Genomic DNA, 13,573 nt, shown 5'->3' with positions numbered 1-13,573 from the left:
AGAGGCTGCCACGGCTATTAATGTGCGAATTGTAGTCAATCGAGCCACTGGTGAGTAGGTATCAAAGAAATCTTCACCCTCCTTTTGGGTATATCCTTTGGCCACAAGCCTTGCCTTGTACCTCTCAATTGTACCATCAGGCCTAAGCTTTTTCTTGAAGATCCATTTGCAACCTATAGGTTGACAACCATAAGGACGGTCAACGACCTCCCAAGTTCCATTAGACATAATAGATTCCATCTCACTCCTTACTGCTTCCTTCCATAAGTCAACATCAGGAGAGGAATATGCCTCACTAATGGTAGTTGGTGTGTCTTCCACAAGGTACACTATAAAGTCATTACCAAAGGATTTTGCAACCCTCTGTCTCTTGCTCTTTCGAGTGACTATAGTGTCATCCTCCTCAGGGATGTGCACGTGAGAATCCTCAGCATGATCTATAGGAATCGACGGTTCGTGCTCATGGGGAATTATAGTCTCATGACTTGTATCGCTAGGTGTATTCTTCATGGGAAACTCATTCTCAAAAAATGTTGCGTCTCTTGATTCCATGATAGTATCAACATACATATCAGGCACATCAGATTTTATAATTAAGAACCTATACCCAGTGCTGTGAAAAGAGTACCCAAGGAATATACAGTCAACAGTTTTAGGCCCAAGTTTACGCTTTTTGTTGATTGGCACATTCACTTTAGCCAAGCAACCCCAAGTGCGTAAATACGAGAGATTTAATCTTCTCTTTTCCCATTCCTCAAATGGAGTGATCTCTTTGTTCTTTGTTGGAACTCTATTCAGGACATGACATGCTGTCAAAATCGCCTCACCCCACCATGCCTTGGATAATCCCGCTGTACTCAACATGGCATTCACCAAATCTGTTAGAGTGCGGTTTTTCCTTTCAGCAATCCCATTGGATTGTGGTGAGAATGGCGGTGTCCTCTCATGAATAATACCATGTTCCTCGCAGAACTCATCGAACACATTAGAGAAATATTCTCCACCTCGGTCGGACCTTAAACGTTTTATTTTCCTCTCAAGTTGGTTCTCAACTTCAGCTTTATAGGCCTTAAAATAATTGAACGCTTCATCTTTTGTTTTTAAGAGATACACATAACAAAATCTAGTGGAGTCATCTATAAAAGTGAGAAAGTATCTTTTACCACCTTTGGTCAAAATTCCATTCATCTCGCACAGATCAGAATGAACAAGTTCTAGAGGTGCCAAACTCCTCGCCTCAGCAGCCTTGTGAGGCTTGCGGGGTTGTTTTGATTCAACACACACATGGCACTTAGACTTTTTGACCAAGTTAAACTTAGGAATTAAATTTATATTTGCTAACCGCATAAGACAGCCAAAGCTTGCATGACAAAAACGTGAATGCCATAAATCCGACTCATCAGAAAAATGAACAGAATTCACGAGTTTATTACACACATCATGCAGTGATAAGCGGAACAACCCTCCGCAGTCATATCCTTTACCAACAAAAATACCATGTTTAGACACAACACATTTATTAGACTCAAGAACAACTTTGCATCCATCTCGACATAGCATAGACGCGCTAACGAGATTCTTCTTGATAGAGGGCACATGCTGCACGCTCTTCAATGGCACCGTCTTTCCCGAAGTAAACTTCAGAATGACCGTACCAACACCAAGAACATGAGCACGCGACCCATTTCCCATTAACAAGGCGCCAGACCTCCCGACCTGGTAGGAGGAGAACATAGAGGCATCAGCACACACATGAATATTTGCACCACTGTCCATCCACCACTCAGGTGAATTACAAACTGAGAGAACAAATGGTAAAGAATTACCATACCCAGATGTTCCATCTCCAGTTTCAGTGGTTACAACATTAGCTGATTTCTTGTCCTGAGTGAACTTGCGATCAGGGCACTCTCTAGCCCAATGTTGATCACTGCCACAGACAAAGCAACCTCCCTTTCCCTTGTTATTGTTGTTCTTCTTTTTAAACTGTGCTGTTTGAACAGGTTTATTCGCGTTCTCTGGTTTGTTCTGGTTTTTCTTCTTGTTAAACTTGCGGAAGTTTCTCTTCTGCACCACATTAGCAGTAGAGGTCTCCACACTTTTTCCATTGTCCTTTGATCTAGCTCTTTCCTCAACATCAAGAGTACCAATGAGCTCCTCCACATTGAACTCTTGTCTCTTATGTTTGAGAGAGGTAGCAAAGTCCTTCCAAGAAGGTGGCAACTTGGCGATTATACCGCCAGCCACAAACTTGTCAGGCAGAGGACAAGGAAAAAGTTCGAGTTCCTTAGCTAGTGCCTGAAACTCATGAGCCTGTTCCACTACAGATCGGTTCTCAACCATCTTGTAGTCATACAGCTGCTCCATGAGATACAGCTCGCTACCAGCGTCAGTTACTCCAAACTTTCCGACAAGAGCATCCCACAGCTCTTTCCCTGTGGGAAGGATGATATAGCTTTTCTGGAATTTAGTATCCAGTGCGCTAATTACTGCTCCTCGAAAGAGGTTGTCTTCAGCCTTAAACTTAGCCTCATCCTCAGGAGGTAAGTTGGCAGGCTTGCCCTCAGCGGCATGAAAACAAGACATTGCAGTTAGCCACAATTCCATTTTAGCTTTCCATATCAAGAAGTTTTTACCATCAAAAGGATCAGGCTTTAGCACAGCAGCAAAACCTCTGACAGAAAAATGCCTAACATTAGGTTTTTGGATTGTTAGAAATATAGGCATTTTCTGTATCATTTTAATTCCATAAATTAACATTATGATGATGACATATAATAGATAATCAAACATAGAAAACGTGATCTCAAAAATATCCATAACGATATGGATCATGAGAACACAAAGCATATGAAGCATGTAAATCATATAAATAAAATAAGTATATAAGCATGGTTCATGGATTATTGCGGAACAACTGGAAATAAACAGATAATAATATAAACAGGATGACTGTAAGACAGACAGGTATAACATATTATAACATGATAGAACAGAGGTACATACGACATATATAATATGCAGAATATAAGACAGTAACGAACTGAATTGATCATACCCTCCCATGCGCTCCGAGGATCCTGATCCTTGTCCAGCTTCTCTTGTCATCCGATCGAGATGAAGACGCCAGGAACCAGCGATGAAGACAACAACAGACGTTTGGACAGTCGCGTAGACGCTCCTGAAAGTGCATTCATCCCTTTTGTGAGTTTTGGTGATTTGGATAACAACACATTTAAAGGTCTAACAAGTTTGCTAAGTGTTGAACAGGAAATTCAGTATGATGAACATACTTGAATAGTGTATAATGATCAGTGAACAAGGTTCAACACAAGGTCAAATAACCAGTGAGACAATGGAAATGGATATAATATGGTCTCTATATTGGTTTGAATATATGGACAAGTCCTGAGAAATCACTATGCATAAATATGATCATAATAGAGGTTGAAGTGATTAAGAGGATTGGTCAAGCCAAAGTGAACAAGATATGAGGAATCGTGAATTGGCTTGACCATATTACTATTAGTCCATATATGAATATATGAGAATCAAACTAGAGCTTGATTGATCTTAGCAGTTATATCTAGATGACATTCAAGCAAGGTTCACAATATTGAAGAAATGATTCTCTCAATGGTTGCTCAATAGGATGTGACTCAAGAATGGCTTGATAGGGTGAAGATAGCAAGGAAAGGGCTTCGAGGAACTAAGCGAAGGTGAAGGCCAAGCGACGGCTTGTAGACCGAGGTACCATGGCTAAGGTGAAGAAGAGAGTACTTGCACTAAGTCGATGAACTAATCAGCTATGAAGAGTTACAACATGTTGATGCATCAGTAAGGTGACTTGAAGCCATGATTTGAACTCATATATGGTGAAATGGCACAAGTCATAGGCTCGATTTGTGTTTGCTTCAAAAGGTGAGACAAAGATGTTTGTGATCCTTATGAAGCAACACCATGGAGAAATCACACTTGAGACACCAATGACTCAAGGAGTTTACTTAATTATATTTTATTTAACTTGAGTATAGGAATCGTCGTACTATCAAGGGGGATCCAAAAAGAAGGTTGGTGTTGGTACTAAAGCTCAAAAATCCTTGATCCAAAACTTCCATTTTACCCTTGTTAATCCTTAGTGAAAGTATGTAGTACAACCTTTTAAAGTCTATCTTGGCCAAAATTGCTTTTTGGAAAAACAGGTTCAACCGGTTTTAAAACAGGTTCAACCGGTTTTTGCACTGTTCACCCTTTTTCAAAATACTGGCTCAACCGGACACTCAACCGGTTTTTGTCTGGTGGAAACCGGTTCAACCGGTTTTTGCACTGTTCACTTTTTTCTGCCAGTCTGCTGTGTCAGCCAAAAAGCTGTACGCAGCTTTTTGAAAACCGGTTCAACCGGTTTTGGGACCGGTTCAACCGGTTTTTGGGCAGAAAAGTCAAAAACGGCTAGTTTTGGAGCCCCACCTATATATACTCACTCCTACCTCTCTCCCCACAGAAGAGCACGCACAAAACTTCATTCCCAACCTGAGAAACACCTCCTACTCTCTCTCACACACCTCTTGCCTCTCCCATTTCAAATCTTTGGAGAAGAAATCTTTGAGTGAGTTTGAGAGCTGCGGTTTTTGTGCTTCATCTCCAAATCTCTCTTACTCTTCTTCATTCGAGCTTTGGTACTACATCGAGTTCTCTGTGGATTCATTACTCTTGGAACTTCTAGCTCCTAGACGACTAGGTGTCGCTTGTGAGTCTCCAAATCTTGTGGAAGACCACAAGAAAGTTTGTATTACCCGCTCGTTTGAGCAAAGATTATTGTGTGGGCTTGACCTTTGTGGTCGGCAAAGGGAGGATTAGGGTTGAAAGAGACCCGGCTCTTTGTGGGCGCCTCAACGAGGAAGTAGGGCACCTTGGTGGTGTGACCGAACCTCGGGATAAATCTTGTGTCTCTTGTGTTCTTGTTCATTGTGCTTATTCGTGTTCTTCGTTCTCTCACCATTGCGTGGAAGATTTGTTTATATATATATTTTGGTGTGTGGATTTTGAGAAGTGCCCTTCTCAGATCTACTACTTTGAACCCTGTGGATCATTTAGAACATCTCATTTCCAAAGTTAACTGGGTGAATTTCGAGATCAATTCAGTTTTACCCAGTTTGCTTCTAGTTTTTGTTGAAAAAGTTTTAACTTGCCTATTCACCCCCCCTCTAGGCAACTTTCAATTGGTATCAGAGCCTAATCCTCGTTCTAACGCTTAACCGCGTGAGGAAAAGATCATGTCGTGGGGACTAAGAAACGAAAGTGCTTCTAAGCTTGAAAAAGTTGAGATTGTCTCGACTTCATCTTTTGGTGCAGATATTGATCCTAGGGCAATAGATCTTGCCGTGAGAATCGCCGAAAGGATGTTCCTCAAAATGAAGGAAGATGAGGCGAAGAACAAAATTGAAGAAGAAAATGATCGATGGAGACCAAATGACGAATCCACCTCTTCACAAGGTTCGTCTTTCAAATCCACTTCTCATATGTGCTTTGTTGCTAATGAGAGTGATAGTGAAAGCGAAAGTGAGGAAGAGGAGGAGCATGAAAGTGATAGTGAAGATGAGGATGATCTTCAAAAATTCTTCGCTCAACTAAGCAAGAAGAACCGGATGAGCTTGCTCAAACTCATGAAAAGAGCAGAAGAACAAAAGGAAATGCTTCATAAGCAAGAAGATATACTCATCGAAAAAATCAAAGACTTGGAGAAGTTGACCAAAGAGCATGAGAAGCTAAAGTGCTCTCATGATGATTTGGTCCAAAGGTATGAAGACATTTCAATTGAGCAAATTAAAGTTGTTCATCATTCATCATATATTGCTCAATTAGAAAATAAAAATGCTATGCTCAAGAACATAATAGAAAAGATAAATATTGAAAATGTAGCTTTGCAAGAAAAACATGATATGCTTATGTACTCTCATAATAAATTTATGGATTCACATATCATGTTAGAAATGGCTCATGAGGTTGTGTTAACTAATTTGAAATCATACCAACCTCACATATGCACATGTACTCAAATAGAAACTATATTACCATGTGCTAACAATTGTTGTTATCAAGCAAGCCAATCTTCCATTGAGCTAGAAATTTCAGGAATTAGTGATATTTCTATCACACAAGAAAATAAAGAGCTCAAGGAAGAAAATGAGAGGCTAAAAAGGAGCTTGACTCAATTGAAGGGAAAATGTCATGCTCAACCTTCTCAAGATAATCGTGATAATATGGTGAACAAGATTGAGAAGGGGACAACCGTAGCATGCACAAAACCCCTTCAAAAGAATACCAAGCTTTCCAAGAAGGGCATGAGCAAAATTCATGGTAAGAAAATTAATGCTCATACTATTTGCTCTAACAATGTACCTATGTGCTTCAACAAAGAAAGATCAAAGAAAAGCGATAGAAGGTGCTATGGATGCAAGGAGAAGGGTCATGAAATTGATTCATGCCCCCAAATGAAGAACCAAGATCTTGCACAATCAAGAAAGATGACCATCAAAAAGGATGAAAACAAAAGGCAAATGCATTACAAGGATAAGCACCGCATTTGCTACAATTGCCGTGAAAAAGGTCATCTATTTAAGGTTTGTCCAAAGGGTAAAACTCTTAAGCCTACCATGTCAATTCATTCATATTCACTTAGGAGACCAAAAAATGACACTTGTGCTAGAAAGGTAAGTAGTTCACCTAAAACTAGCACAAAGGCCATTTGGGTGCCTAAGTATTTATTAGCTAACCTTGGTGGACCCATCCAAAAATGGGTACCAAAATGTACTTAATAAGTTTTGCAGGTACCCAGAGATGATATGAAGCTTTGGGTGCTTGAGCGGTTTAACTCAATTCTTATTTCAAGCTATCAATCTTACATTGTCTATCCTTTAAGATTGACCCAAAGATGAATTGAGTTGTTATATCACTAACTTCATATTTATCTCTAGCAAGGACTTGTGTTGTAGGGAATAAGGATTAACCTTTGTGGGAATCAAGCAAAAGGCCTACAACCAAGTGATATCCAAAGGATGGTAACAATTAATTCTTAAGTGCACATTGCTTTTAATTGGTATATTCCTTTGTGTCTTTTGTAGCCACATAGGAAAAATGAAGCACTTGAGAATGAACTTAAGAGATTTTACCTTGCTTTGGAAAGAATCTAATTATATGGTAGATTGCAAGTTCATATTTTTATATTGTGACAATCTACATGCTTTAAATTGATTATATGTATCTTGTGGCATATTTCAAATTAATTATCGTGTTATTGCCATGACCTAGACATAAAGAGGATTATCCCATGTTCTTAAATGAATAGAGTGCTAAGTAAGAAATTCAAATTCTTATAGCACTTACCAAATGGGGAATTCTCTATATGACTAGAGTTGTGAGACTAATGTTTCTATCTAAGTGTTTATGTAGTCTCACAACATGAGAATGTGTTTCCCAAATGGAGTGTGCCATTCAACATTCAAAGAAGATCGAACCAATACTATGTGATGTATTCATTCTTGTTTAAATTGGTTTTGAGTCTTCTACATTAATCACTCACCATGCTATGAATTAAACTTGCCATGTAAACTTAATTAAATAATCATGCTACTTTCATTTTTTTCAATTGATGTTATGCATGATGCTTGTAAGGGTAATTTAGTTCATATCATGAGGTTTCCTTGTTTTAGTAACCTTCTTGTCATTCATATACTAGAGGTTGCTAAATAGGAAACTATTGCTTGTGTTACTAATACAATCTCTTTTAAGATATTTCATGGAAATTCATAAGTAGAGATTGTGCTCTTTCAATTGGTAAAATCACAAGCTTTAAAGGTTAATCTTCACCTAAAAGAAAGATTATGAATGCTCAAGGCAAAGGTATGGAACAAATTGCTTCAATTGGTAGTTGATCAATAGTAGTTCCTTTCAAGTGACATACTTTCAATTAGTAATAATCTATTTTATTAAAAGAAATGTCAATATGAAGGTTAATTTCCTTTTGGATTAAATTTGTAAATTGGTGCATATTGTTAATTCACTCATACATGTGCATTGACTTAAAAGGAATTTAATTTATGCCTTTATGCCTCATAAATGATGATTTATTTGACATTCATATATAAATATCATCATTCATTAAATACTTCGTTGTATTACTAATACCTCTTTTCAAAGTGTTTTTTTACTAGTTTTAAAAGGAAAAGAGATAACAAGCTAAAGAAGGAAGTCTCCACAATTGAAGAAAAGAAGAATACTTAGATGACACCATATCATATAGTAAGATCTTTCAATTGATATAACAAATGGTACATTCTATATGGTGGTAAGTATTCTTAGGCATAAGTTAATTCATTGCAAATTTTTCATGCCTTGACCAATATATGTAATGTACTCCTCTTGAGAATCTTCATTGAATTGAAAGTGCATTTGATAAGTCATTCAAATACTTGATGCACATATCTAGTGGGAGCACATTATATATATATATATATATATATATATATATATATATATATATATATATATATATATATATATATATATATATATATATATATATATATATATCTTGTGTCGTAGAGAATAAGTTTCCCTTGAGTAAGCTATACTAAGACAATCCAAAATGGTAAATTTGTATCTCATTCACATGGATTGTAATCTTTGTTTTCTAAATAGCTACTCTTGATGCAGTTTAAAATTCCCTTATCGTTAAATCTAAAAGTGCATAAGAATCTTTTTGTTGATATTCATGACATACATATGTACTAACATGGATATGATTTTTAAACTGTAAAAGGTACAATTAGTGATCCATACTCTCTAAAATTTGGAAACCCATATTTTCATATCTTAGAAATCTACTTAAATCGGTATACATATGCTTCACATTGAATTGGATCACTAAGTTGTAAATTCCATGCATAACTTGTCTTCATGTTATGAATGCTTGTGCGACTAACCTTGATAAGCTAGGTGCACCCAAGGTCAAGCTAGGTTCATCATCGAGAAGGCAACACAACGATGTATCAAGAAAAGGAGAAAAGGCTCCTATTCTTAACTCTTGCTTTTATCTGTGTGATTAAATATTGACTTGAAACCATGTAAGATGGTTGTCAAGTATATGTGGGTGCCTACACAAAGAGAAAGGCCACAATAAGGATTGTGTGGGTACCCAAGGCTCTTACTACTAATCTCAAAGGACGCAATTCAAATTGGGTACCAAGATACGAAGCTTAAACTTGTTTTGCAGGATCACTCCTTCAATGGATCAAGTTGGGTGCTCGATAATGGATGCATAAATCATATTTGGAGATAGTAGCAAGGGTGGTAACAACTGAATCTCAAGTGCATATTACTTTCAAATCTTATATCTTTTGTGACTTGTGTAGCCACTAAGGAAGAAGAAGCACTTGAGGATACACATCAGTTGTTGATTATGAAATAAAGGTCTAATTGGAAGTTGAATGAATATTATCATATGGTGAACAATCCAAAATTATGTGACGTATTCTCTTAATTTGGATTTGATTCTTCTTTATTAGACACTCACCATAATATGGATTAAGTCAGCCCTTTAGACTTCATTGAATAACCATGCATATTATCCATGTCATTCAAAATATATTGTGCATGAGGGCTCAAGGGAAATTTAGTCCATATTATGATGTTCCTCTATTTTAGCAACTCGTTTGCCCTTCACATATAAAGGGTTGCTAAATAAGAAACTAGTGCTTGTGCTACTAATGCCATCTCTTGTGTTGAGTCTATCCATAGAAAATCTATGTTAAGAGACGTTCTTGTTTTAAATTGTATAAATCACAAGCTTAAAGGATACTATTCAACTAAAGTAAGAAGAAGTTGATAAGAGGCCAAGGTATGAAAACTTCCTCTCCTTCAGTTGTTCTAGTATTCTATCCTTAGTGGGATGTACCATAGTGTAGGTTAAATTTCCTTGCAATATAAAATGTTCAATAGTGCATATAACTTTGACATCAACTATATGTGTGCACTAATTTAAAGGAATTTAATCTATCCTTTTGGGTTTCAAGAATGATTATTTATTTTCCATCCACATATAAGGATTATCATTTGTGAAACCCTCCCTTGTGTTTCTAATGCTCTCTTTTCTAAGTGTTTCAATAAGGTCTTTCCAAGTGCTTTCAAGATGGATTCAAAATCTACGGATATAAGAGTCTTGGTTCTTTCAATCATTGAGTTTCAATGGGTCTCATATCAAGTATGATCGAACCAAGCAAAGATGAATAAAGTTCAAGATCACTTGGTTGGATGAAATCATAAAAGAAAAGAAAGCACAGTCATTCAAGAAGGGAGTTACACTTTTTGTCAACCAAATAATGAAGATGTAGTGACATATTTATATGATATCCTTCATTATGAGGTTGAGGTTCATATTAGCATGCTTTACCCTCCAAGATTTCAATTGATATACTTTTAGTTCTTAAACTTTTAATTGGTTTAATTTTCATCATCTATGTAAAGCATGTTATGTTAAACCAAGATATAGTGCAAACATCTCCTTTAACCTCGTATTGTTAATGTGCATAAGTGTACTTTGTGTACTCTTGCATGCACAAATTGAGGAAGAGTTTAGCCTATATCTTGTGAGGCTAATGATTTCTTCAAGTTCATGTTTTGTAGTCTCACACCTTGGAGAACATCAAATGAGGATGAGTGGTTCCAAGGAAATGATCAAATATTTACCACATGTCACCCCATGGATTAGTTCTATTGGGGAACGATATGTGTTCTCTAGCATAAATTCAATTGTTTCAAATATATTATGCCTTGACCAAGATATATGATGAACTCCTCTAAGAATCTTAATTGAATCAAGTGCATGTTACAAGTAATTCGAGTACTTGATGCATACATTTAGGGGGAGCTCATTCTATATCTTGTGTCCTTAAAGACTAACATTTTCTTTTAGTGAATTTGTGTAGTTCTTTGAAGAGAATGAGTTTCTCTTGATCGTTTAAAGAGGATAAGTTTCTCTTTGAAATGTCAAGCCTATCAAAAGCTAAGATAGACATTCATGATTATAATGAAGACCATATGGCATGGAACAAAGGTGTGTCACTCCATGAACTATTGTATTACATTTGTGTATCTAGGCTCTTACAAGTAAGTGTGTGCATGTATATGCAATATCTTAAGTCTCACCATAAGGTTGCACTAGTGGTGATGATTATAGAATCTCTAGACATTTGATTAATACCTCTTGTGGTGATGTCATAAGTTTGTCTTAAGTCATCTTAGTGAGGTATGAGTCAAACATGCTAACTTCTCAAGAATCTTGGCTTAAAATATTGTATATCATGTCTATTAGTATACCTTTTGATTATGAGTAATTCCTTCAATTGGTGCAATTTCATATTTTCATACTTTATTTGTACCAAGGTTCAAATTGTAGAACTTAATCCCCTGACCTCACAATTCCAAGTGCATAAGGTAAAACAAGTATTCATCACTTGTATGCACACATTTAGGGGGAGAATGGTCTATAATTTGAATCTTTGAGACTAACTTCATTTTCAAGTCTATTATGTGTGTAGTCTCAAATTAGAAAGGAATCTTCGGGCAAAGACAATCGCTTCCACTGCAAATTTTGATGGGTATCAAAGATTCTTTGCTCCAATAAATGTATCTTCTATACATTTCATAAGAGAATGAGTTTCTCTTGTATATGCTACTCCAACGTCATCTAAAATTGGTAAATATGTATCACATCGTTTTGGATTACAAATATCTGAAGTAGCATAGCTTATAGATTCTCCTGTCTAGAACTTAATTGATTAAATAGTGCACATGTTTCTTATGTTGCATGATTATGTTCAATTGATACTCCTTTATGCCACTGGTACTTTAAGTTGCAAATAAGTACTCTCAACAGGTATCAATTGAATTCATATATATGTGTGCACTAAAACTTGAGGAGAACTTAGTGTAATATGCAATTAGTGATCTGATTATCTATCAAATTATATCAATTGGTGGTTTTCAATTGATATTTTTCGTACATGATCACTAGTTGTATAATTCATACTTGTGCAATTTTTATGCTGCCTCTTGTTATGATAAGAAAATGCTAGGTGACATCTAGACTCCAGGTATCAAGATTTATCTTTCAATTAGTATGACAATATTCATTTGATATCTTGGACCTATGTCACAATTATGCCAACAAGAGATTGCAAAATGAACTCTAAATACAACACAAGTGTGGAACACCCCTTTGAAAAGGTAAAACGCAAAGGTACATCACTTATGACACTTCTCCATTACCTTTGTGCCATATAAGGACCCTTTTCATGATAGTGTGTTCAAATCTTGATTAATCATAATTTCTACCCTTTATATTCTTTATATCTTTTTTGGAGATTTATGACAAAGGGGGAGAAATTGTGCATTAAAGCTTACCTTTAGTCTTATGTAACTAAGTGTGAGAAGACTTTTGAAAAGGGGGAGAAATAATTGACAAAAGGGGGGTTGAATCATAAGTAAAACATAAGATGAAGGAAATTGATGAGTGCATAATATGTCATGAGCATCACGTTTATTTATGACACAAAGCACCCTATGAATAGTATGATATAAGTTGTCTTCACTCTTTGACCCAAATATGTGGTTTTGGCATTTTGGGATTTGAGTACAAAATTGGTATTTTCTGAAATGCACATATTTAGGGGGAGGAAACTATATCATAGGATTCAAAATCTTATTTATCAAATCTTATGTAAGCTTTAAATGTGTTGTCATCAATCACCAAAAAGGGGGAGATTGAAAGTGCATTCATCCCTTTTGTGAGTTTTGGTGATTTGGATAACAACACATTTAAAGGTCTAACAAGTTTGCTAAGTGTTGAACAGGAAATTCAGTATGATGAACATACTTGAATAGTGTATAATGATCAGTGAACAAGGTTCAACACAAGGTCAAATAACCAGTGAGACAATGGAAATGGATATAATATGGTCTCTATATTGGTTTGAATATATGGACAAGTCCTGAGAAATCACTATGCATAAATATGATCATAATAGAGGTTGAAGTGATTAAGAGGATTGGTCAAGCCAAAGTGAACAAGATATGAGGAATCGTGAATTGGCTTGACCATATTACTATTAGTCCATATATGAATATATGAGAATCAAACTAGAGCTTGATTGATCTTAGCAGTTATATCTAGATGACATTCAAGCAAGGTTCACAATATTGAAGAAATGATTCTCTCAATGGTTGCTCAATAGGATGTGACTCAAGAATGGCTTGATAGGGTGAAGATAGCAAGGAAAGGGCTTCGAGGAACTAAGCGAAGGTGAAGGCCAAGCGACGGCTTGTAGACCGAGGTACCATGGCTAAGGTGAAGAAGAGAGTACTTGCACTAAGTCGATGAACTAATCAGCTATGAAGAGTTACAACATGTTGATGCATCAGTAAGGTGACTTGAAGCCATGATTTGAACTCATATATGGTGAAATGGCACAAGTCATAGGCTCGATTTGTGTTTGCTTCAAAAGGTGAGACAAAGATG

The sequence above is a fragment of the Zea mays genome, chromosome 5, assembly GCF_902167145.1.
Source record: "Zea mays cultivar B73 chromosome 5, Zm-B73-REFERENCE-NAM-5.0, whole genome shotgun sequence".
Lineage (NCBI taxonomy): Eukaryota > Viridiplantae > Streptophyta > Magnoliopsida > Poales > Poaceae > Zea > Zea mays.
Note: the sequence above shows the minus strand (reverse complement) of the source record.